General features: G+C 32.5%; 1 protein-coding gene across 2 annotated transcripts in view; it reads left to right on the top strand.

Moving 5' to 3' along the window:
* The window catches only part of LOC135134577 (sodium/calcium exchanger Calx), a 133,934-nt gene that overhangs the window by 44,902 nt on the left and 66,245 nt on the right, over window positions 1–22,787 (top strand). The gene's annotated exons all lie outside the window — the stretch shown is intronic.

Genomic DNA, 22,787 nt, shown 5'->3' with positions numbered 1-22,787 from the left:
AAGGAATCCAATGCTTGAAATTTTCCGTTTCCATTCCAACAACGGAACATTACTCCAAAATTCTCAAAAAATTCAGGGTTATAGATCTTGATGTGTTGTTTCCAAAAATGTAGCGTGTTTAGAGTCAAAGAGCAATATTTTCGGAATATTCGGAGTGAAATTCGAATTTTTTGAAATTTTTAAAAATTGCAATATTTCAATGAGCAATTCTCGAAAAACTGTTGGAGTTATCGAAGAAATGAGGCCGGAAGTGACTTCTGCGACTCAAAATTTACAAGAAAATCTGTCTAGTTAAATTTCGAAAATGGACGAAAATGGGTCGAAACGGAATATTTCATTTTTGAAAAAGTCGTCTAAAAATTCTCAAAAAATTCAGGGTTATAGATCTTGACCTGCTGGTTTCAAAAATGTAGCGTGTTTAGAGTCAAGGAACAATATTTTCGAAGTATTCGGAGTGAAATTCGAATTTTTTGAAATTTTTAAAAATTGCAATATTTCAATGGGAGGTTCTAGAAAAACAGTTGGAGTTACCGAAGAAATGAGATTGCAAGTGACTTCTACAAGAAAATATATTTAGTTAAATTTCGTAAATCGTCGAAAATGGGTCGAAATTTGTATAAGGAGGTTATACATAGTGTAAAACCAGTTATCCGGTCCGAAAGTTTGCCTGTTGAACTATAAATCTTGGAGGATGCATTATTTTAAACCGAAATGCGAATTCTTATGTCGTTTAGGAGTTATATCTCTTTAAATTTAAAAAACAATTATGTTTTAACGAAAAATGACAAAAATTTGTCTATCGCATTAAAAAAACTTCCAAGGAATCCAACGCCTGAAATTTTCCATTTTCATTCCAACAACGGGACATCACTCCAAAATGGTTTTGGACTCCGTCTTGTCGTTTACATTATTCGATGCCTTGCAGCTCAAGAAGACAGCGCCTCTCGGGTCTTTTGTTTAGAGTTTCGTTGAGTGCTAAAATTGGCAATGAGACGCGCTCGTTAATAGTCCATGGGTGGGATTTTGTTTCTACCGATACAATAGGAAGCGATAAATGACAAGGACAAAAATATAAATTAAATTTCAGATGCGAAAGAAAAAGACGACCACATTTTATCGGTACCGATATTTTATCGTTATAGAAACAAAATCCCACCCCATAACTCAAAAATTAAGAAAAAATTCAGGAGCCTGAGGAGACACTTTTTGAATTTGGATTATTGTTGTGGAGATTCGGATTAGTACAGAAAAATGAGATCAGTTTAGCATTGTCGAAAGATGAAAATTTCCATTTTCATTCCATTAATGGGGTATAACTTTAGCCTCCGTCTTACGGTTTCCACTTGCAGCTTTTTAGTCTTACCAGTTAATCTTCAGGCCGGATACTGTATTCGTTTAGGATCGAGAAACTAATGTATCGGATGATTCCAATTGAAGTCAGATAATTTGACAAATTCGAAACTTTGCTCTTAGAGCTAGAAACCTTCAAGGAATGGAATGCCTCAAACCGTAATGCGGATTCCTGTCTCGTTTTACAGTTATATCTAGTTAAATTTGAAAAAAAGCTCTGTCTTAACCCAAAATTGACGCCTTTTTATGTTTGTTTCTACAACCTGAACGGATTGAGTATGCAGTCTGAAAATTTACCCATCGAAATAGAAAGCTTCAAAGAACAAGAGTAGATCATTCAAAAATTGAGAAAAAAATCAGGAGAGAAGGAGAACCGGGGGGAGAGGAAAGTAGAAGGGAGAGAGGGAGGGAGAGAATCCAATAACGTTCTGACTGATAAAAAATTTCTCTGTTGACTATTTGCACATTGATTTGTATCTGAAATTCGTAAAGTTTGCACTGATGTCCAAAACGAAGCAAATTATCCACTTTCAACGTTGTAAACATTTAAATAAACATTTAATTGAAACGACAGTTTCGCTGTTGAAAATTTAAAGAGGATGACGTCAAACTAAAAAATTAAATCTGATCTGTATTCAATTTTTAACGTACTAAAATGCCATTAGTGATTTTAATGAAATGTAGATTTTTGTTAGTTCGCTTTTTTAATAATTTATCTCGTGAAAGCAGGTACAGTTCTGGAACCACGAAAGGTAAAATTATTACTTTCTACAATAATAAATATTCTTTTACAAAATATTTATAAACGATGAATGATTGATTAGTTGACTACTTGTAGACTTGATATCCTCATTGCCAATTTTTTACTTAAAACTGTAATCAGATTATTCTAGAACGTGCAGTTAAAAAACAACAAATTTTCTTGTAGTCTGCTATGTAGCATCACGCTTTGCTAGCCTAGGGAGACAAGCACCAACGCCCCATTTCACATAATTACGTGATAATTATTTCGATAAAAGGGTCGCAGAAATTGGCAATAAGGTGATCCCCAAACAGCCTCAGATAACCCAAAGACATGCGAGGAAGTGGGATAATCGGGATTCAGCCGGATAACGTTTATGATTTCCTGCTGCATCCCAGTTCAACTTTGCAGCCTCTCTAATGTTATGCTAACTATAATTCGATTAAAAAGAGCGGATTCGCAGCCTTGGAATATCTTATTTTTGTTTGTGCTTTCGGGATGTCAATATTGTTCGGCACGCACTTTAGAATATTTATGACGGCCGTGAACTTCCCGTGGGGATTTTAAGGACATCTTTTAAAGTTAATATTAAATCGAGGAGTCTATTTTTCACACACTTGTAGGGATTTGCTATTTGCCTGGCGCCTCCACCATTTTTTAATCTCAGTTGAAGTTAGTGTGATTTTGTTAATAATAAGCAATTAAGATAATTTTCGTTTAATTAAAACGTTGGCAGGTGTCTGCGGTCAGTCAGTTTCTGCGTAGCAACTGACTCGCCTTGACATTAATCCAGACAGCAAATTCCGGAAGCGTGATTAAAATTTTAAAACGATGCTTTTTCACAGTTCAGTGCAAGGGAGTTTCCTGTTTTTTATTACGATTCAAATAAACATATATTAGAATCCAAATTCAATTCAAATAAAAATGTATTGATTATTATTATTATGATCGGGTTGATGAATAAGCTACCGCTTTTGGGGAAGTTTGATTTATTTTCCTCCCAGGCATGTGTATTTTGTTCCATTATGTCTGCAAATTATTAGTTTGCGATAACCCTGGTAAATAACTCATTTTGACGCTATTATATCTAGGAGAATTTACGTCAGCTAAAATCCGTCTAAAATTTATTCTTCTCATTTTATTCGCTCTGTTGCATTTATCGCCCAAACACAACGCTGCCTTCTGCGTCGCAACTTTGTTATTTCAACCACCAAAAACACATGAGCTTTTTGTTAAAAGTAAATTTACTGCTACGAAGCAACAACTACTCACACCAGTTTTTATGTTAACACGTTTAATTTGAATATCGATTTTCTGTTTGTTAAACGCTCTGCTTTACTATTATCCTTTGATCTTAATTTCATGGCGTCTAGTTTGTGTTGTGTACTGGATGACCTTTGATTATCACTAGAGTGAGCATTATTAATTAAGCCATTGCAAGTCACTTGGTTTGATGTAGTGGCTTTGATTGCGAGATAGTGGTCAGCTAAGCGAACTTTAGCTAGAGGGGTATTTTTTATTTTATTTTTAATAAATCTGCCAGAAAAGTTTTGTACGATGTTCCAAATTCAGTTTTTAAACGTGACATCGTTTTTAATAAAGAATCTAAATCTATAAAAATAAAGACAGCATTTCATGTAAAAAATACCACTTTGAGGTGCGATCTTGAAATGAAAAAAAATTGTGAATTATTTACCTAAAATGCTCGTCTTTGATTCTCACGCAATGCGATAATGTGCTTCAGAGTTTATTTAGGTAAGTGAGGTGTAAGTACCTATATATATTTTTTGTTTTACTTTCATCCCTAGGGAGAAACGCAGTGTCTTCCTCCCTCATTTGACACTTAAAAAGCGGCTCACGGTAATGACAGTATTCCTTTATTTGATGAAATTTCATCAAAGAATTAAAACTTGTCATCAGCATAATAAGTCCTTAAACGTTAACCATTTCTCAAATTCTTGAAAACACCTCCCAGGAACAAAACAATCAAACAAAGAGGCAAAATAATGAAGTATCGGCCTAATTAAAGTGGCTAAAAATACGCGGATTCGGTGCTCTAATTAACCTTATTGTCTTTAAACAGTGCCCTGTAATTGCGTTCTTGTTGACGAAGTACCTGTTTAAATTGGCCCTTCTGGATATTATTCTTTGTAGCTTCCAACCGCCACTGTTGCCAAGGAAATGTCCGTGGATGTTGCGAAAATCGGATATATCCTAGACGGATTTACAAATAATCGGAGCTTTATCTGAAAAATAAGCAGACCTAAGTTATGGAGCTTTAACAACGGTTCATAAACGTCGACATGTTGCAGAACATATGGTGAGCGTTTGGATACCTGTCGAGATAAACAGAAGCGGATCGTTATTTGCATATAATAGCGGGGAATGTAGGTGTGTTGAGGCTTTTGTTTATACGGGAGTTCCGGCGAAAAGTTCGCTTGGGATAACTTCTAAACTAATTAAGATAGGTATTGATCTTAAAGGAAACGGAAGTTGATCGTTCCAACAGGCACTGGCAAATGACTGTTGCTATTATGCAGCGACATCACCTTCCATTAAAAGTTCTTGTTTAATCCATTTTAATGAAATTTTCCACGACAGATTAATTAGTTTTTTCGAGCATCTAGAGCATTTCGTACAAAAACACATATTTACTCCCACCGAAAATTTGATGACGTCATTCTGACAACTTATTTAGCAAACCTGATTTCAAATGCCCACTAAATGCATAAACCGATGCTGAAAGCCAGCGATCTTCTGCGTGAATAACTTCACAGATTTTTTTATTTTTTATGTAAACCCGCTTGAAAAATTACGTTCATAAATATTCATTACGCTGATAAAAATTAACGTTTGGATTGAACCTGACGCGGCTTTGTGTATCAGTGTGGCGTGAATCAGGCCGCTTATTTTCAAATTAGTAAACGCTGAAGAAAATAATCATTGAAATTACAGTAACATTATGGGTAGTTACTAAATGGCGGTATGACTTTCAATGATAATTATTGCAACGATAACTTTCACCATAACAAAATTTGGTGTAACACGGTACAATAAATCACTAAAATAGCCTTTGATGTTTGAGCTTGCAGCGAAACCGTGTAGTTGCGTAAGTAAGTTTGTTCTCATTACTCTCAGTCCATTCTGAATAGTCCCAGATGCCTTTTGTATTTATTTACTGGGTGTAAATTTTATTCATGTAAATGTTATTGATAACAAAGGTATGAGGAGTAAGTTAAAACCTGTATCTAATGTAGCAATGAGACGGAATTATATTATATATAACTTTGAAAATTATAACATGAATAATATTACCTAGTGTTTTTCTAAAATTCGCTTTTACACCTGTGAAAGCACAAGTGTTGTACGAACTATAAAACTAAATGCACTGTCCATAGAACGAAGCTTACTTTGTTAAAATCTTATCAAATGTGAACAATAAATGTCCTGATGCAAATGTTTCGTTGCAGCTGAAAATGTGATAACTTAATTGCCGCCGGTTTACGAAAATCAAGTAGCGTCAGTGAGAAAGTAAAAATAGATAATAAGCTGACCCCACCACATTTAAAATTCAGTCTGAATTGTTTCAGATATAGTACAAATTACCATGGAAATCCTTGGGCCAGGTTCAAGATATTTTTGTTCTCCACTATTTACGTTCTTCAATGTACAAAAATTACGGCACAGATATTTAATAATTCGTGCTATGAACACATCCTGGATTTATTTTTACGGTGTTTAGTGTAGCAATGAGACGCCATTGTGTCCGTAATAATAACTGACGAGGCAACTATGTGAGGGAGAATCGCAATAAGTTTCTGACATTTCAGACAGATAGTTGCTTGAATTAATAACAATAAGACCTCAGTTACATTACGATGGTAAAATGTATAATTGCTTCAAAATGTTACAAAATCACCGTTAGTGTAAGTTAAGGACTGTAACGATAGAAATCCGTAAAATTCGAACAGCCATAAAAAATTTGTTCCCTCATGTTTTCTTTTCTCGTTGTCATAGCAAGAATGTCAAACATTTAAAATTATATTCCCTTAAAAAATTTGTCAAAATATCAGCTTTTAATATCCAAAAAAATTAATCAACTAGAACAACGTAAAAAAAATGTTGACAAATGGATAGAAAACCCTCAACGACCGAGGCATTTCATTGCAAAAGATTTAAAAATTTCTCGTAGTACGGTGGACGATGTGTTAAATCGGTACTTTAAACAATTATCTGGCTCACGAAATCCTGGTTCTGGAAGAAAGCAAGGAGCTCTTAATCCAAATCTTGATAAAAAAATAATTGCAACCATCTCTAAGAATCGCAGTATGTCCGCTAGGAACATTCGAAAAAAATGTCAAACTAACCATACAATGGTTCAGAGAACTAAGCAACGAGCAGGTATGAAAACCTATAAGAAACAAAAAATACCTAAAGTGACTGATATCCACCGGAAAACAATTAAAACGGGAGCGCGGAAATTGTACGACTTGATTGGCAAGAAAAACATCTGCCTCGTTTTGGACGACGAAACTTACGTTAAGGCTGATTTTTCGACGCTTCCAGGAGCACAATATTATACTCAGTTTGAAAGAGAGATTCTTCCTGAGTCAGAAACATCAATTGGTATTGAAAAATTTGGAACGAAATATCTCGTCTGGCAGGCCATTTGTCAGTGTGGAATGAAAAGTTCATCATTTGTGACTACAGGAACTGTTAATGCTGAAACTTATGCTAAGGAATGTTTGAAAAAACGGATGTTCCCATTTTTGAGAAAGCATATTGGGCCGACTTTGTTTTGACCAGACCTTGCCACCGCACATTATGCAACAGCCACAGTCAATTTGCTGCAACACTATGACGTCGATTTTGTACCTCGAAACCACAATCCACCCAACGTTCCACGGTGTAGGCCCATTGAAAGATATTGGTCGATTGTGAAAAAAAGGTTACAAAAAACGGGACAAACTGCTAAAAACGCCCACGACTTCAATTTAAAATGGACGAAAGCAGTAAAAACGGTATCACCAGCAACTGTCAAGAATATTATGATGTCAATTAGGAAGAAGCTCCGGAAAGAATGGAGCCAAGCTTAAAAGTTCGGTTAATTTTGTGTTACATATATTTCTAAGCAATAAAGTTTTAGAAAAATCTAAAATTGTCGAAATATAATTTCAAATTAAGAGGTTATGGTATTTTAAAATTTCCGAATTTCTATCGTTACAGTCCTTATATCGATTTGGCGGTGCATTTGTCGACTGTTGAGCTCCAAATAATTGATGCAATCGGGTTATAAATAGTAAAGTTCAGTACGTCATAGGGATAATAACAATAAAAAGTTAATAAAAGTTATTTAATATTCGATAATGGGATGTAGTTAGTGGTTACATGTGACTATAAAATAATCGTCATTGATATAATGGTGATAATCGTGTGTTATAAAATTCCACCCACCCCTTATTTAAATGTTAGCTAAATCAATAAGTTTGTACATTTTGGTAAGATGTAGTGTTGTAGAGGAAACTAGGTTTAATACACAAATACAAGTGCGCGAATATCGACTGATGTAGCTTCTTGAAAACCAGAATTTGTAAAAATAAGGAACCCTGTGGATTAAAATCGTGTAGAATACAAAGAGGGGATATTTCGGTATAAATATAGAATTCAGTAGAGTTGAATCTAAATTGCTTAACATGGTTCTTGTTATTTATTTATTTATTTATTTATTTTATTAATTACGTCCCCCAACAGGCACTGAGGCCCAATTACAGGGGAACGGGACATACACGTTACACCCAGAGCCATGGCGGGAATCGAACCCACGACCCAAGGTGTAGCGGGCAAGCATGATGCTAACTAGCCCACCCCGGGTCCTCTATATGGTATAGCCCTCCTGTTGGTGATTTCACAAGCTTCATTATTGTGATAAAGACCCTGTTTAAATTAATTCATTGCCTTCCACGATAACTGGTGACTTCAACGTATATTTTGCACTGAAAAACTCAAGGTTAACAGAATTTTCAAACTTGTTCAACTTTCGACATTACATTACTACTTAATTATTCCCATTGTTCCTGTTAGTAAAAAAATCAAAAGCTCAAGCACTCAATTATTTTTGTTTCGTTATGAATTTTATGATGTAACTTGACTGGTGGTTTACATGTGATCAAAACATTGATGAAAAATCAGTTTACTTTCGAATGATTACAGTCAATTAACAGATATAATATTTGATGATTTAGAGATAATTTATGACATATAGGAGACCGGCTTATTTGTTTTTTGTTTTAAAATGAGAATCTTAAATTATGTTATTTTACTACAACAAAATAAATTGACTGAAGAACAGGAATTAAAAAGTTAAACAAAGCCACATTGAATATATCACAAGCACTAATATAATCGATGAAAGGACGTTTGGAAGCTACTAAATATTTTAAAAGGTAATAATGTTCCACACAAAGATACTCAATTTACCTTTAATCAGTTAAATTGTTATTTCTCGAATTGGACAAAAAACTTAATACAACATTTATTTGCATCTCTTGATACGAATATACAATTAAAATTCCACGTTTAATGAAATAGCACTTAATGGAATACAGGATATCATCTCTAAACAAAAAACAACTTTTCAACATATTTATGGAATTAATCGAAATTTATGACATTAATATTGCTTTAAAAATATTTAAACTCATGCTCATTTTTAGGAAGTATAGTAATCGAGTCCATCGGACGAATGGCCACTTTTATGTTTTCTCGACTTTTATGATTCCCAAAGTACGAAAAAACTAGTCTCCCGTTTCCGTCTTTCTGTCTGTCTGGTCTGTATCCACTTTTATTAGACACGTAATCTCCGAAACTGTTGGACTGATTGTTGTCAAATTTTGTATGCACATATATTAGAAATATCATGTAGATGGTTAAATGTTAACCATGGTGTACGAATCCGCTGTGAGTTTTTCCCTAACCGTCCAAATTTTTGCAAAAACATAATGCACGGTATAGTAGCAGTTTAGCATTAGCGGAAGGCATCCCGGTCGTGGCCTAATGGTTACGAGTTAGGAATGCGGACCGGACGTCGCGCGTTCGATTCCAAACTTGGTCCTTCTTTTTTTTCTCTTTTTCTCTCGCATTGTGTATTATCTATGTTTACGACGTCATAACAAATTTTCTATTGAAGAAATTACTCCACTTTCTCAAAAAGGTGAGAATAGGTCCCTCTTTATTTAAAAATGTAAAACCTTCTCGGGGGCACCAAATGTCTTTTTTTTAAGAATCTGAAACCTTCTCGGGCGTCCCAACTGTCTTTTTTAAAAATGTAAAACCTTCTCGGGGGCCCCAAATGTATTTTTTAAAAATGTGAAACCTTCTCGGGGTTCCCAATCATCTTTTTTAAAAATGTAAAATCTTCTCAGAGTTCCCAAATATCTTTTTTTGAAGAAATTGAAACCTTATCGGGGGTACCAAATGTCCCTTTTCAAAGAAGGCAAACCCTTCTCGTGTCTTTTTTTTTACGGATATTAAATCGTTTCAGAACTCCCAACTGTCTTTTTTTAAGAAAGTGAAACCTTCTTTTTTCTATTACACTGTGACTAGTACATTCTATGTTGTTTTGACGAAAAAGTAGCATTCCGAAAAATAAAATTTTATAATTTTTCAACGAGCAGTTGAACTGTACTTCAGAGGCGAGGGAAGTTCTGTGGAAATAACTTTCGACCGATTTTTTAAACATCGCGATTCCAGTGTAATAAAGAACTGTCGTTCCGTATGTATTACGCCAATATTAATCACAATCCTACAAAAAGAAATCCAAGCTGAATTCAATACTCCGAGATAAATAATCTCCATCGTTTTCGCAATTCAGTTACAAGAAGACTAAATCCACTGTGCACAATGTTCGCGAAAAGAATAATGCCTTTGAGGAAAATAGTTACTTCGGAGCTTAATTTTGTGAAATTCCTATTGCTTATCGTTTGATGTTCTTGAAAAAAAGTTATTGCTTACAAATGTATTTTCTAGATATCAAACCGAAGTCCGATTATCTTTTTACAAAGCCATAGAGTTCCACAAGGTTCCGTACTAAATTCCACTAATTTCTTTTTATATATCAATGATGCGGAAAGTTATATTAATGGAAAATTGTAAAAGTTTGTAATGTTTTTTTTAATTTAGCACAATTAGTTTCAAAGTAGCAGTTAGTCTTTACGATCCACTAGCAAATTGATAATAAATATGAGCAAAAAGCTCGAAGGTTCCAGACGTTTATACTATCAATGTTACATACTCTAAATAAAATAAATTGTAGGCTACTTCTGAGCCAAACTATCAGAAATGGATGGAACCGTTCCAACTAATGTTAAAATTCATTTATGAGTCAGAAATTATATGGTAAAGAGAAAATGTGCCTACGTGTCTAATTTTTTCACTAGTTTTGACAGAGATTTGTGACATTTGAACACAATAAAGTTAGTTTTGTTGTAAATATTGTCAAGTAGTTGCCAAAGCGCATACAATCCCATTCTTACAGCACTATTATTCAATTTGGGTTCCAAACAACAATTTTTAGTTATAACATTTCAGCATAAATAAAATCAGTTTTATAAGGAAACTTAAAATCGGGCGAATACGACACTCACAAATAAAAAAGTGTTTGTAGAAGTGTCATAGATGTTCGCGAAATACGGCAAAATAAATTATTTTTGTTTACAGTCAATAAATATTTTACTCCTCCTAGTAAATATTTGCCCTTTGTACTTCCACCAACATCTAAATAGTTTATGCTCAGCATTCCGAAACGTAACATTTTAGGATCCTGTTGTCCCCGTCTCTCGTTACAACAAACATAAACCCATTTTATATATTTTTTACGCTCTTTTTTTCTATTAGGTATATTTTTTCGTTTCCGTTATAAAAAGCTCCGTTATCATAAATGTAATAAGAGTCTCTACATGCTGACTCCATTTCTACCCACTCTTGGCACATTCAATAGACAAACAAATCAGAAGGTAAAGTGGAAACACTCTAGTGAAGTTGAAGACGCAACAGCTTTATGAAAGTTCCTCGACGTTTTACCGACAAACCAGGAAGTGTAGAGCTTCCTCAATAAAGTCGATAACGCGCATTTTTACACTGAAATAAACCTGTAAGGGTGCAGATTCTGAGGGAGCAAGTGCGAAGCAATCTACTTTGATGGAGTAATCAGCGGCTGTGAAATGAAAGAAGGCTCAACGTCTTTATCTGAAAAAAAATTCTGAAGCTGCGAATAAATATCTTCATTCGATTATTTGCAACAAAAACAGAAGCTAAGCTGTGAAATAATATGTATTGTGATATTTTTTGAAAAATAAAACTCAAAATTTTAACTTTGACGAAAATTGTTGGGCTCGCGATCCATATTTTAAATAACAAATCCAGTTGCTTTGTGCCTGTTTTGAAGCAGTTTTAATTACGCAGTTATCTGCAAAACATTTGTAAATCCTGTGTTCAATTTCACTCTCCCAGTTTTACTGTTCAAACAGATTCCTTTGCTAAAAGGTTACTTATTTTTCAAAAAGACCAAATAAACAGCGCATTCATTTCAACTCGCAATATTCCATGAAGATAAACATCTGAAAACAAAAACAAAAAAGGCAAAAACAAGCTTTCGTCAAAAAGACTGCCATGCTAATTTTGTCCGCTCTCAAACAACAACATCAAATAAGCGCCAACCTTGAGCCCTTTCAGATAGTGCAAAGCACGCCACCGTCAAATTCTCCCCCGCAATTAAAGCCCTCATTTCGAACCCGAATAAATTTAAAAATTATAACAATTTCAAAAGCACGAACACTTTATCGGAATATTAAATATTTATGTAACATGTTTCGCCGTAATATCAAACCGTAATGAATTAAATTTCCCTTAACGACATCCATTAAACTAGAAAAGGCGAAGGAAAATTTCCCAAGACGCCACAATTTTAAAGTTTCCTCATCAAGTCATCACACTGCGGTGCATCTAGGAGAGACAATAGAAAAAGTCGATTGGTTCGGAAACACAGGCAATACCGCATTTCTGGGATCATGTTTCAATCAATACGAATTCATTATTTTTTCGGGATGACGTCATCAGTATTCTGCAGAGGAAGTATACATAAATAATACAATCACTAAGAATTTGTAAAGATATTTTTACTTCCTGAGCATAAGCTAGGGAAGTATAGTAATCGAGTCCAACAGACGACTTGCCACTTTTTTCTTGGCGTTTCTCGAGCTCTAGAGCACGAAAAAAGTGATCTCCCGGTTGCGTCTGTCTGTCCGTTAGTCTGTCTGTCGTCTGTATCAATTTTTATTAGACACATAATCTCCGAAACTACTAGAGCGAATGTTTAATTTTGTGTGTAGATTAGGAATATTAGGAGTATGTAGATGGTAAGACCATAATCAAAATTTGGATAATCATTTTCATTCCCTTTAATTTTTCAATTTCTCGACTTCCAAATTTCTCAATTTTTCGTTTCCTCAATCTTGCAAGTTATTGATTTTTATTTTTCATTTGCTCGTCTTTATATCACAGTTTTCAGTTTTTTTCATTTTATACTTTTTCTTTTTGTCAGTTTTGATTTTTCAGTTTTACAATTTAGCGTTTTTCCATTTTTTTGATTAGAAAAATTAGAAAATCGAGAACTGAAAAATCGAAAACTAAAAACTTTTAAAAACTAAAAAAATCCAAAAATTGAAGAGACGAAAATTACAAAACAGAAAACGTGGAAAATCGAAAAATTGCAAGTCAAAGAAATGAAGAAACGAAAAAATGTAATGAAACGAAAAATTAGAAAGAATAAAAAACGAATCCAGTCAATTGGAAGAACCAAAAATTGCAAAAGCCGAAAAATTATAAAATCATCAAAATTGTAAAGTCGAAAAACTGTAACTGTAATGAAAAAAAATTAAAATCTAATAATTGAAATATGGAAAAATTCTAAAATCGTAAAATTCAAGAAGCTAAATGTTTTTATAATTATAATTACTTATTACATATTTAAAATGAATAGTAGAAAAATATTCAAAATCAAAAATTGAACAAACGAGAAATTGAAAAATCATGAAACTGAAAAATCTAAAAGTTGAAAAATCGAAAAACTGAAAACCGAAAAATCCATAAATTGAAAAATTTCACATTCAAAAAAAAGAAAAATTATAAATTTAGAACATTGTAAAACCGAGAAATTGAAAAAATTAAGAAAATAAAGAACGGAAATGAAAAATTGCAAATCGAAAAATTGAGATATTAAAAATTGAAACATCCAAAAGTTGGAAAATAGAAAAACTGAAAAATTTAAAAATCAAAATTCGAAGTCGAATTGTGAAATTGAAAAATTTTACATCGAAAAAAGAAAAATTATAAAATCAGGACATTCAAAAACCCAAAAATTGAAAAAATAAAGAAATTAAAAAACCGAAACAAAACTGAAAAATTAAAAAAGTGAAAACTCGTGAAATTGCACATAGAAAAATTGCAAATTCTAAAAATTGAGACATCCAAACTTGGAAAATAGAAAACTAAAAAAAATTAAAATGGAGACTGGAAGAGTTGCATCTCGTAAAATTGAAGGTGTAAAAAAAATGAAAATTGAAAAATTGCAAATTGAAAAATTGAAAAAATTTAAATTAAAAAAACAAAGTTTATAAAATCGCAACATTGAAAAATCGAAAATTTCTAAAAATAAAGAAAATAAAAAACTGAAACGAAAACTTACAAATCGAAAATTTGAAGAATGGAAAAACTGAAAAATTAAAAATCGACAAATTGAAAAGTCGAATAAATCAAAGTTCTAAAATCCAATAAATGAAAAATTGAAAAATGGACAAATTCTAAAATCCTAAAATTGAAAAAGTGAAATATTTTAAAAATTATTACTAAAATACATTTTAGAAAAGAAAACTCGAAAAACTGCAAATAAAAAATTAAAGAAACGAAAAATTAAAAAATCTAAAAGTTCAAAATTGGAAAAATTGCAAATTAAAAATCACAAATTGAAAAATGTCATTGAAAAAAAGAAAAATAATAAAATCAGAACATTGAAAAACCAAAAATTGAAAACGATGAAGAAAATTAAAAACGAAACAAAAAATTTAAGACATAAAAAATTGAAAAGTCGAAAAATTTAAAACTCGGGAAATTGCAAATCGAAAAATTGGAAGACCCAAAAATTGTAAAATCGTGAAACTGAAAAGGCTAAAAGTTGAAAAATTGAAAAATTTAAAACCGAAACGTTGCAAATCAAAAATTTGCAAACTGAAAAATTGAAAAATCCAAAAATTGAAGAATTTCACATTGAAAAAAGAAAAATTATAAAATCAGAATATTGAAAAACAAAAAAAATTAAAAAAATAAAGAATTAACACTGAAACGAAAAATTCAAGGCATAAAAAGTTGGAAGGTCGAAAAATTGAAACAACTGAAATTGAAAAAAGAAAAAATTATAAAAGTGCAACGTGAAAAATAAAAAAACGAAAAACTGAAAATAGAAAATTTGAAAAATTCAAAAGTTGGAAAATTGAAAAACTAAAAAATTTTAACTGAAAGACTCGAAAAATTGAAGAAACAAAAAAAAAGTAAAATTGAAGAATGGGAAAATTCAAGTCAAAAAAGCTGCCGGAGTCTTACTTACTCTATAGGGGTTATCAGAAAACACAAATCTCAAACAATTTTTATAGTTTTCAAAAAACAGTTCACTTCAGGAAGAAATTCTGTCCAAATAACCTTTGACCAATTTTTTAATTCATCCATCTTTGTTTAACGGTTCTTTATTTTTCTAACCAAATCTACCAACTATTATACATTTTCCTTAGCTTTCGCCCAGAACGTAAAATTCGTCGTCGCAGCAGAATAGCTCAACGCTTTCAAACTTCGCTTTCTCCATCGAATTAGGTGTTTGCAGACCTCCTTAAACTCCCCTTTCAGGAACACGGGCTAACGGACAAGCGAAAAATCAAACTCCATCAGTATTGTCTTAATATTTGATCATCCCTTGGTCAAAATAGGATCGATGGAGGAATAAGTTATTCATTCCTTCCAAGGACGGCGGGTGCATTTGTTCAATCGATGGCGGCATGCAAAATATATAAAAAGCCGACAGACAGGGCGAGGGTGCGGTTTTGAAACGGGGATAAAACTGGTTTAAATAGGAATAGAAACGAGCTAATGGAATCGAATTAATTATTAAATCGTGAAGCGTTATACAAATAGCGATAGTGAACAAGTGTAGGGTAATCAATTTAGTACAGTGTGATAGAATTTGATTTTATCTTTTTGTGCTTAATTGTTTACGTGCAGTGGATGGACTCCAGATTTATTGGCATCAACACCTTTCATTTATTCTTATTATTTTTGTACGTCAACCCTATACGGTTGATATTTTTAATACTGAAATGTAGCTTCTGCTTGTTGTTACAATACAGTTTAACTCTAAATATTCCCCCATAATTACCTCCGCTCATCAAAATTTATGACCCGTTTTTGCATTTTATCAAAACCCATAACACTTGACGATTTAATTTTTCCCCCAGTTTACAGCATCCATAAATATTTAACCACTCGAAACCGCGCTCACGAGCATCGCGTCAAGTCAAAACCACCCCGTATGCAAATGGGATTTCCTTTGACGCCAGTAGTTACCAGAGCATGTAACGTATTTTCCTCGATAAAGGGTGAAAAACTGGCGATTTCTTGCACGGAATCTAAATGTTCCCCTTGATCATTTTCCGAAATGTCTCCGGAAGCGACTTTCCAGACCCTTTGTATCGGAGCTTTTGTGTACTTTTTAATGAATGGCTCCGATTACGGAAAGAAAATGGGGATTATTGCTTTTGTAAGTGTTATAAGGAAAATCAATATTGAGACGATATATAAAATTTATAGAATGCTATTTTGTAGGAAGTAAACCGGACGCGCCAATAAGTGACGTTTCGTTTAAGATTTAGTGGTACTTTGCTAATTTCATAAAAATATGGGGCGGGAAGCTTCATATTTTCACGTTATAACTAATTAATGTCTTCATAACTGTGAGTTGTGGCGAGAGTATAAAATTTAACGCTTGTTGTAAAAGACGCTTGATTTTTCTGTTGTTTTAAGAGCGAGGTTCCAGCGCACTTATCCAATTATGAGGTGATTAGAGTAAATATAATCTTGGCACTTTATTTGGAGTTAAAATTGGAACGAAAACTATTAAAACTTCCACAGAATTCTGAAAATAGTGATTATAGCCTCCAGAATTTAATATAATCTTGCACCACTTCCAGTTATTCATTTTTTTCGTACATTATCTGCGCTTCAGAATATTAAAAGCATACTGCTCTACTTTAGACAAAAAAGCCTGAATCGTTTTACGAGCAACTCCTCTAAATAAGAGCTTACAATTTGCCTCTTAAAATCCCTTTCAACCACTACGTCAACGCGACCCGCGAAACTTTTTAATCCTCTTTTGTTCCATTCTTCACGCTAACTCGTCAAACTTTGAATGCACCGATTTCACTAAATCGACGCCTCGATCCGACCGATTAACCCGCGATTGCAACCTGGACAAGCCCAACCCGATTTGCCCCTTTTTTAAAAGTTCAACATCAAAACTTTCCCGACGAAATATTTAAATTTCAATTACTCACCCCTGCTTCGGCTTTGCATTGAAAAGCTCGCAAAGTTTCCGGCGTTTCAAGACTTTTCTTTCCGTTCTCTCTGGCACATTAACCCTTCCTTAAATCCGAGTCCTAATACGCCATTACGACTTATACCGCCTATTTAAAATCGGCGGAGGCTACTCGCGCTTTAGACTGGATGAGTTGAGTGATTTCGAGGCTTTTGTTATTGTTATTATATAATTTAGTAGCTTTTATACTGTGGATGTAGGCGCTATCCAACAGAAAGTGAGGGATGTGAGGAAGCAAAATTTATAACTTAATTGTTTTTATTTAGTTGGTAAAAATAATAAAGAATTGAAATGGAGTTTCTCAAGTTTTCTGCTGAAGTGAATATTCCCTGTATGTCACTGCACTTTTAATAACACATATTGCTCAGTGCCTTCATTATTACCAGGGCTTTGAGCACCTATTGAAAATAAAACTTATTCTATATTTTTGTACTGATTGTTTGATTTTGGTTATTTACCATAAATTAACAAACAAAAACAATTATTATTTATTTTCTTTATTCATAGACTGACAGTCTTATTTTTAAGTTAGATTTGTGAGATTGCAAATCGAATTTGCCATATGTCAACACTCATTTGATTGCTTATAATAAGTCAGACTAGGTTAACTCAGACCAGGTCAGATCAGATCAGTTCACGTCATGTCAGTTCAGGCTAGGTCAATTCTAGTTAAGTTAAGTTAGGTTAGGTTAGGTTAGGTTAGGTCAGGTCAGGTCAGGTCACTTCGGGTCAGGTCAGGTCACTTCGGGTCAGGTCAGGTCAAGTAATGTCACGTCAGGTCACTCGCAAAATTTCTTAATATACAATACCGTTCGTAAGGACTTAGGCACCACTATTAAATTTATTGAAGTTTTTAATTTTTTTTTATTCAATTTATTTTTAATTAATTGTTAAATTTAATCGACTGGCGGAACATATCTTCATTTTTCTGGCGATTGATCTATTCGCAATTCGTAATTTTAGTTTACAAAAAAAAAAAAAAACAATTAATTCGTAATATTATCGTTATATAAAAATATAAGTCAAAAATATTAAATAAGATACAATTAGTAATATGTAATTATTTCATTAGGAGTACGTAATTTCTTCATTTGAAAAAAAATGCAGCTGTGCCTAAATACTGAAAAATCTTTTTCTTCCTAAAAAACGCCAAAGAAATCTAAATTATCTTCTTAAATTAATCCTCTAAATTTTTCCAACACTCTTACTTCCGAGCGTAAGCGTAACTTTCATGTTTTCTCGACGTTTCATGACCCCTAGAATACGAAAAAAATGGTTCCCCGATTATGTCGGTCTGTCATCTGTGGCGATTTTTATTAGACAGAATCACTGAAACCACTGGACTAAAAAAAAAACGCTAACCAAAATTTGCTTAATCGTCCCCACCAACAAATTGATAAGGTCTACGCAAAATGTTTTATAGTAAAGGCCATTAACATTTTATAAAATAGCATACTCCTGTACTTGTGGTTTATGAATTTACCTTGATTTTGTTTATGATTATTTTTTTTATTATTTAAACCATGTCGTCCTTTAATATATAGTACGGACCTCCGTATTCAAATAATTGATATGTGTCCTTGGTAGAATGTTGATAACAAAATTTTGTTATGGAAAACTCACTTGAAGATTAGTTAGTCCATACATGATTTTATTTTAACTTATATGTAGGAGTTATCACAAAAAGTTATTCGCAAAGTTAAATTTTATAATTTTTCGAAGGTGCATTTTTTCGGCTGCATTTCAGCTAAGTTCTGTCTAAATACGCTTAGATTTTTTTTGTAAGTCCTATACACGGTGATTCAAAAATGGCACACTAACTCAACGATACATTAAAGTCCAAGTTGGAGTAAAAACTATAAACAATTTTTACATCAATTATTTGACGTTAACGTACAAAAACAAAACATCGATTTAAGCAGATAAACTAAAAAATTGGTCCAAAGTTATTGCGACTGAACTTGCCTCGCCTCTAAAATGCAGTACAAGAAATTCCGCTTCTCTGAAAAATTATAAATTACAAACAATATGAGATCAAGTCGGAGTGTGGCAACCTTGAGAGTCCCCAGTCGTCGCCCGTAAAATCGGTTCCAGTGAGAAGAATTATTTTTTGTAACTATGCAACCCAAAGTACCGACCCATCACAGGTACCGACCCAAAAACACGACAGATTATGGTCACTGTAGGGAGTCCGTCATAAAATGGAAATCGGTAAACAACACCAGATAAGCTTATTTATTTTCAAATAAAGGGTACAGGGAAATAACCATCGAAATCCATTTGTATGTATTTTGAAAAAAATTGAGTTGAAAGTTTAAAATGCTGCGAAAAATAGATTGAGAAATCCACAAGGTTCAGTCTAACACAACTTTTTATTTTCTTTATAATGTTTTAAAAATATATAAAATAAACTGTTTAATGTTCAAATATAACTGCAAAAAAATTGGTCGAACGTTGTTTCGACAGAACTTCCCTCGCACCTAAAATACAATGAAACATATCCAGCATTTTCGAGTTAAATTTTTACTTTAGGTGCACAATTTTGTTATAAAATCATCAACATTTTGCAAGGACACGTAAATCAATGTGGATTAGATTAAAAATAACAGTATTCCCAAAATTTCTGGGAAAATGGTGTGAGTCGTTCCTGATTTAATCAATATAGAATAAACTGACTCATTCATTAATTTTTTTGAGCCACCTAGGTATACATATAAGCAAATCTAAAAAATATGAATGCAATGATAAATTACAAGAAAAAATTCATCATATTTTACACATTTTTAGTAGAGTTTATTCGGCAAAATTTTGAGATGACGTTATCAATTTTTAGTACCATAATCCTGAACTTGTGGTTTATAAATACATTCTTGAGATTTTTCGGCTTTTCGGTTTTTCGATTTTTCAACTTTTGATGTTTCAATTTTTCAGTATTTTAATTTTTGACATTTTCAATTTTTCCATTCTTCAAATTTTCGATTTCTCCATTTTTTTATTTTTCAATTTCTCAATTGTCCGATGTTTCAATGATACGATTTCGCAATTTTTTAACTTTTCAATATTTTAATTTTTCAATTTTTAAAATTCCAGATTTTTCGATTTCTCCAGTTTTCAGTTCTTCTATGCATTTTTCAGTTTTTCAATTTTCGGAATTCATTAAATTTTTGATTTTCCATTTTTTTTTAATCTTTCGATTTTCCAGTTTTTCGATGTTTCGATTTTTCAATTATACGATTGTTCAATTTCTCGATTTCTAAATTTTAGATTTTCCAATTTTATTATTTAATTGTTTGGACTATTTATTTATTACTGCTAAAAATAAAAGTAAAAAATAAGTACCAAAATTGTGACTAAAAATATGTAAAAATTAATAGAAAGCAGATCAGATTGCTGCAAAAACATAAAAATAACTGTATTTTCCCAAAAAAATCTATTGCATGATTACTGTTCTTCTGTAATTGCTAATTTAGGACGTTAGTATCAAACGCAATGAAAGTATTAATTTTTAAACAAAAAAAAAAAATAGCGTGTCAAAATCGAGTGAAACATGTGAGATGTGTGTAAACAAAAGCATCTAAATAATAACTATTTCCCGCAGAATTTCTGGAGGCTTATAGAGTCGACATTGGCCTGAGTGCGCTCCGGTCTGTGGATCACACAACTTCTCGGGCAACGATGTATCTAACGAGGCAGTTGAAATACCTGATATGCCACAGCGCAAAAAGTATTTCTCCAAAAACTTTCAAACGTTGATGTCTTTTTAATTGAACAAAACACAATTGGCGAACGCAATAATCCAGAATGGTGCGCAAAAATCCTTTAGGCTAACCGAACGTTATTTTGGGAAAATTTGCAAAATAAGAGAACAAGTAACACGGCTAATCCTACTGTACTGTGAAAAACATTTTACATCCCTGCAAATCTAGTTCAGGATGTACTCTCCCAAAATCTTTGCATAGAAAATGAAGCAAGTGCAAGTGAAGCATTTAGCAGTAACACCAAACTGACAATAAGACAATGCGGTTTGTACATTTTTAGCGGCGTCGCCAGACGGCTTAAAAAACAAAAACGCTATCGTAGAAATATATAAAATGTCCAATTTAAATAATGCTTAGTTCAACGAGATGATAAATTTTGGGAAAATACTTAATATGATACAGCCCTAGAAAAATTTTATTTCACTAAATGCCTTACTTGCGGAGAGAGTAGATTCTCGTTATTAAACAAGTCAACCCATTAGACAAATTGTAAAAAAAAATTGTACAATTAAAATTTTTTATTTGCATTCGCGTTATGTGTAGTTCATATAAATCTTTTGCCCTTCTAGTATAAACACACACAGGAATAAATAGTAATATTGGAATAGGTTTACTGGAGACATCACTAAAAAACGTGCCTATAATACTCTACCTCATAGGTGGTGCGGAAAAGAGTATCAAAAAATTAAATATAAATAAATATGATTGTTCAGGTAAATAAGTGGTTAGTGAAGTAATGAGAATCTAAATCTTGCCAGTTTTGTGTATTGATTAATATATAAAATGACAGATTAATAAAAAATTTTGAATAATTTTTTGAAAGAAAATATTTTAGTAGAATGTATAAAATTATAAAAATTGGCATACTTTTAAATCAAATTAAGTCAGCAATGACAGCAATTTACAAGTCGACTTGTAAAAGAGTTTCAACAATGTTGGTCAGCTAAGAGTATTTATGAGTTTTATGACCTAAAGTACCTGAACTGATTACCTGAAAGGGTCGATCGGCAAGGCTCCCCGCTGTGTAAAACTCAGCCATTTATTGAAAGGAATCTTTGTAAATAGGGTTGCCTAGTTTCACTTTATTTTCATTATTCAGTATTTTTTTAAAAAGCAATATTTTGATAAATATAAATTTTAAACAAAAATGGCCGGGTCTTCCCCATATAGCTTAATGTTGTCTTAGCACTGATATAAAAGTTGAAGCGAAAAATGATCTCTCCTCGTCTAAAAATGCAATTTCCTTCGAAGAATGAACGATTAATTAAACACTAAACAATCACTTATTTTAAAAAATATTGTGTCTTCCCCAGAGATTTAGACATAATCTATCAATTGAAATGTCGATCTTGTTTTCAAAATTGAAATTACGCCCGTAAAATGAAATTCTATTTAGCTCATTTTTCGGTCTGCTACTGGGCACCCTTAAGGTCTACGAAATCTCGGTACTCGGCGGTATTATACGCACTGAATTTTTTAGCAAAAATTTGGATGCCTAGGAGAAAAACTCAAGGCGGATTCATAAACCGCAAGTGTAAGAGTATAGTACTGTAAAACAATGAAATAATATTAATGTGCAAACTTTTGAGAAGACGTCATAAAATATTTGATGGAGGTAGTTCGATAAATTTTGGTTAGCGTTTTATAATCTACACGATATTCGTAACATAAATCTAAAATTTGACAACAATCCGTCCAGTAGTTTCGGAAATTGCATGTGTAATAAAAATCTGGACAGGCCGGTAGACGGATGGAAACGGGAGACCTATTGTTCCATACTTTAAAGGTCATGACACGTGTAGAAAGCATTTCATTGAGTTAGTACTCCATTTTTAATCACCCTGTATTTCAATATACAGGATGATTAAAAATGGTAAATTAAAGGTTCAATATTAAAACAGACAGAGTAGCATATTATGACACATATTTAAAGCGATGTAATTTTTTTGTGGAAGCACCCTAGATATATATCTTGATATATACATTCTGGTACTGATAGAAATGATCTTGTATACTGAGAATTTTGGACGAAATAGATAACTTTTTTTTTACTTAATCAACAAAGCAACTGGTTTATTCATAATTTGTTTTAGTCTGCGTGTAAATAATTAAAACATTCATAATATAATAATTTTAATGAGATAAATTTGTTTGAATGTTCTGTAATCATTATATGTATTAATCTTGATGTCTAGTCAGATTACAATATAAATTTCAAGCAAAATTTACTGGGCAAAATTTTGGGATG

This window comes from Zophobas morio, unplaced genomic scaffold (genome assembly GCF_036711695.1).
Source record: "Zophobas morio isolate AGI-343-1 ecotype UQ-CSIRO unplaced genomic scaffold, CSIRO_AGI_Zmor_V1 ptg000023l, whole genome shotgun sequence".
NCBI classification, from domain to species: domain Eukaryota; kingdom Metazoa; phylum Arthropoda; class Insecta; order Coleoptera; family Tenebrionidae; genus Zophobas; species Zophobas morio.
This window is presented reverse-complemented; position numbering and strand designations above follow the sequence as displayed.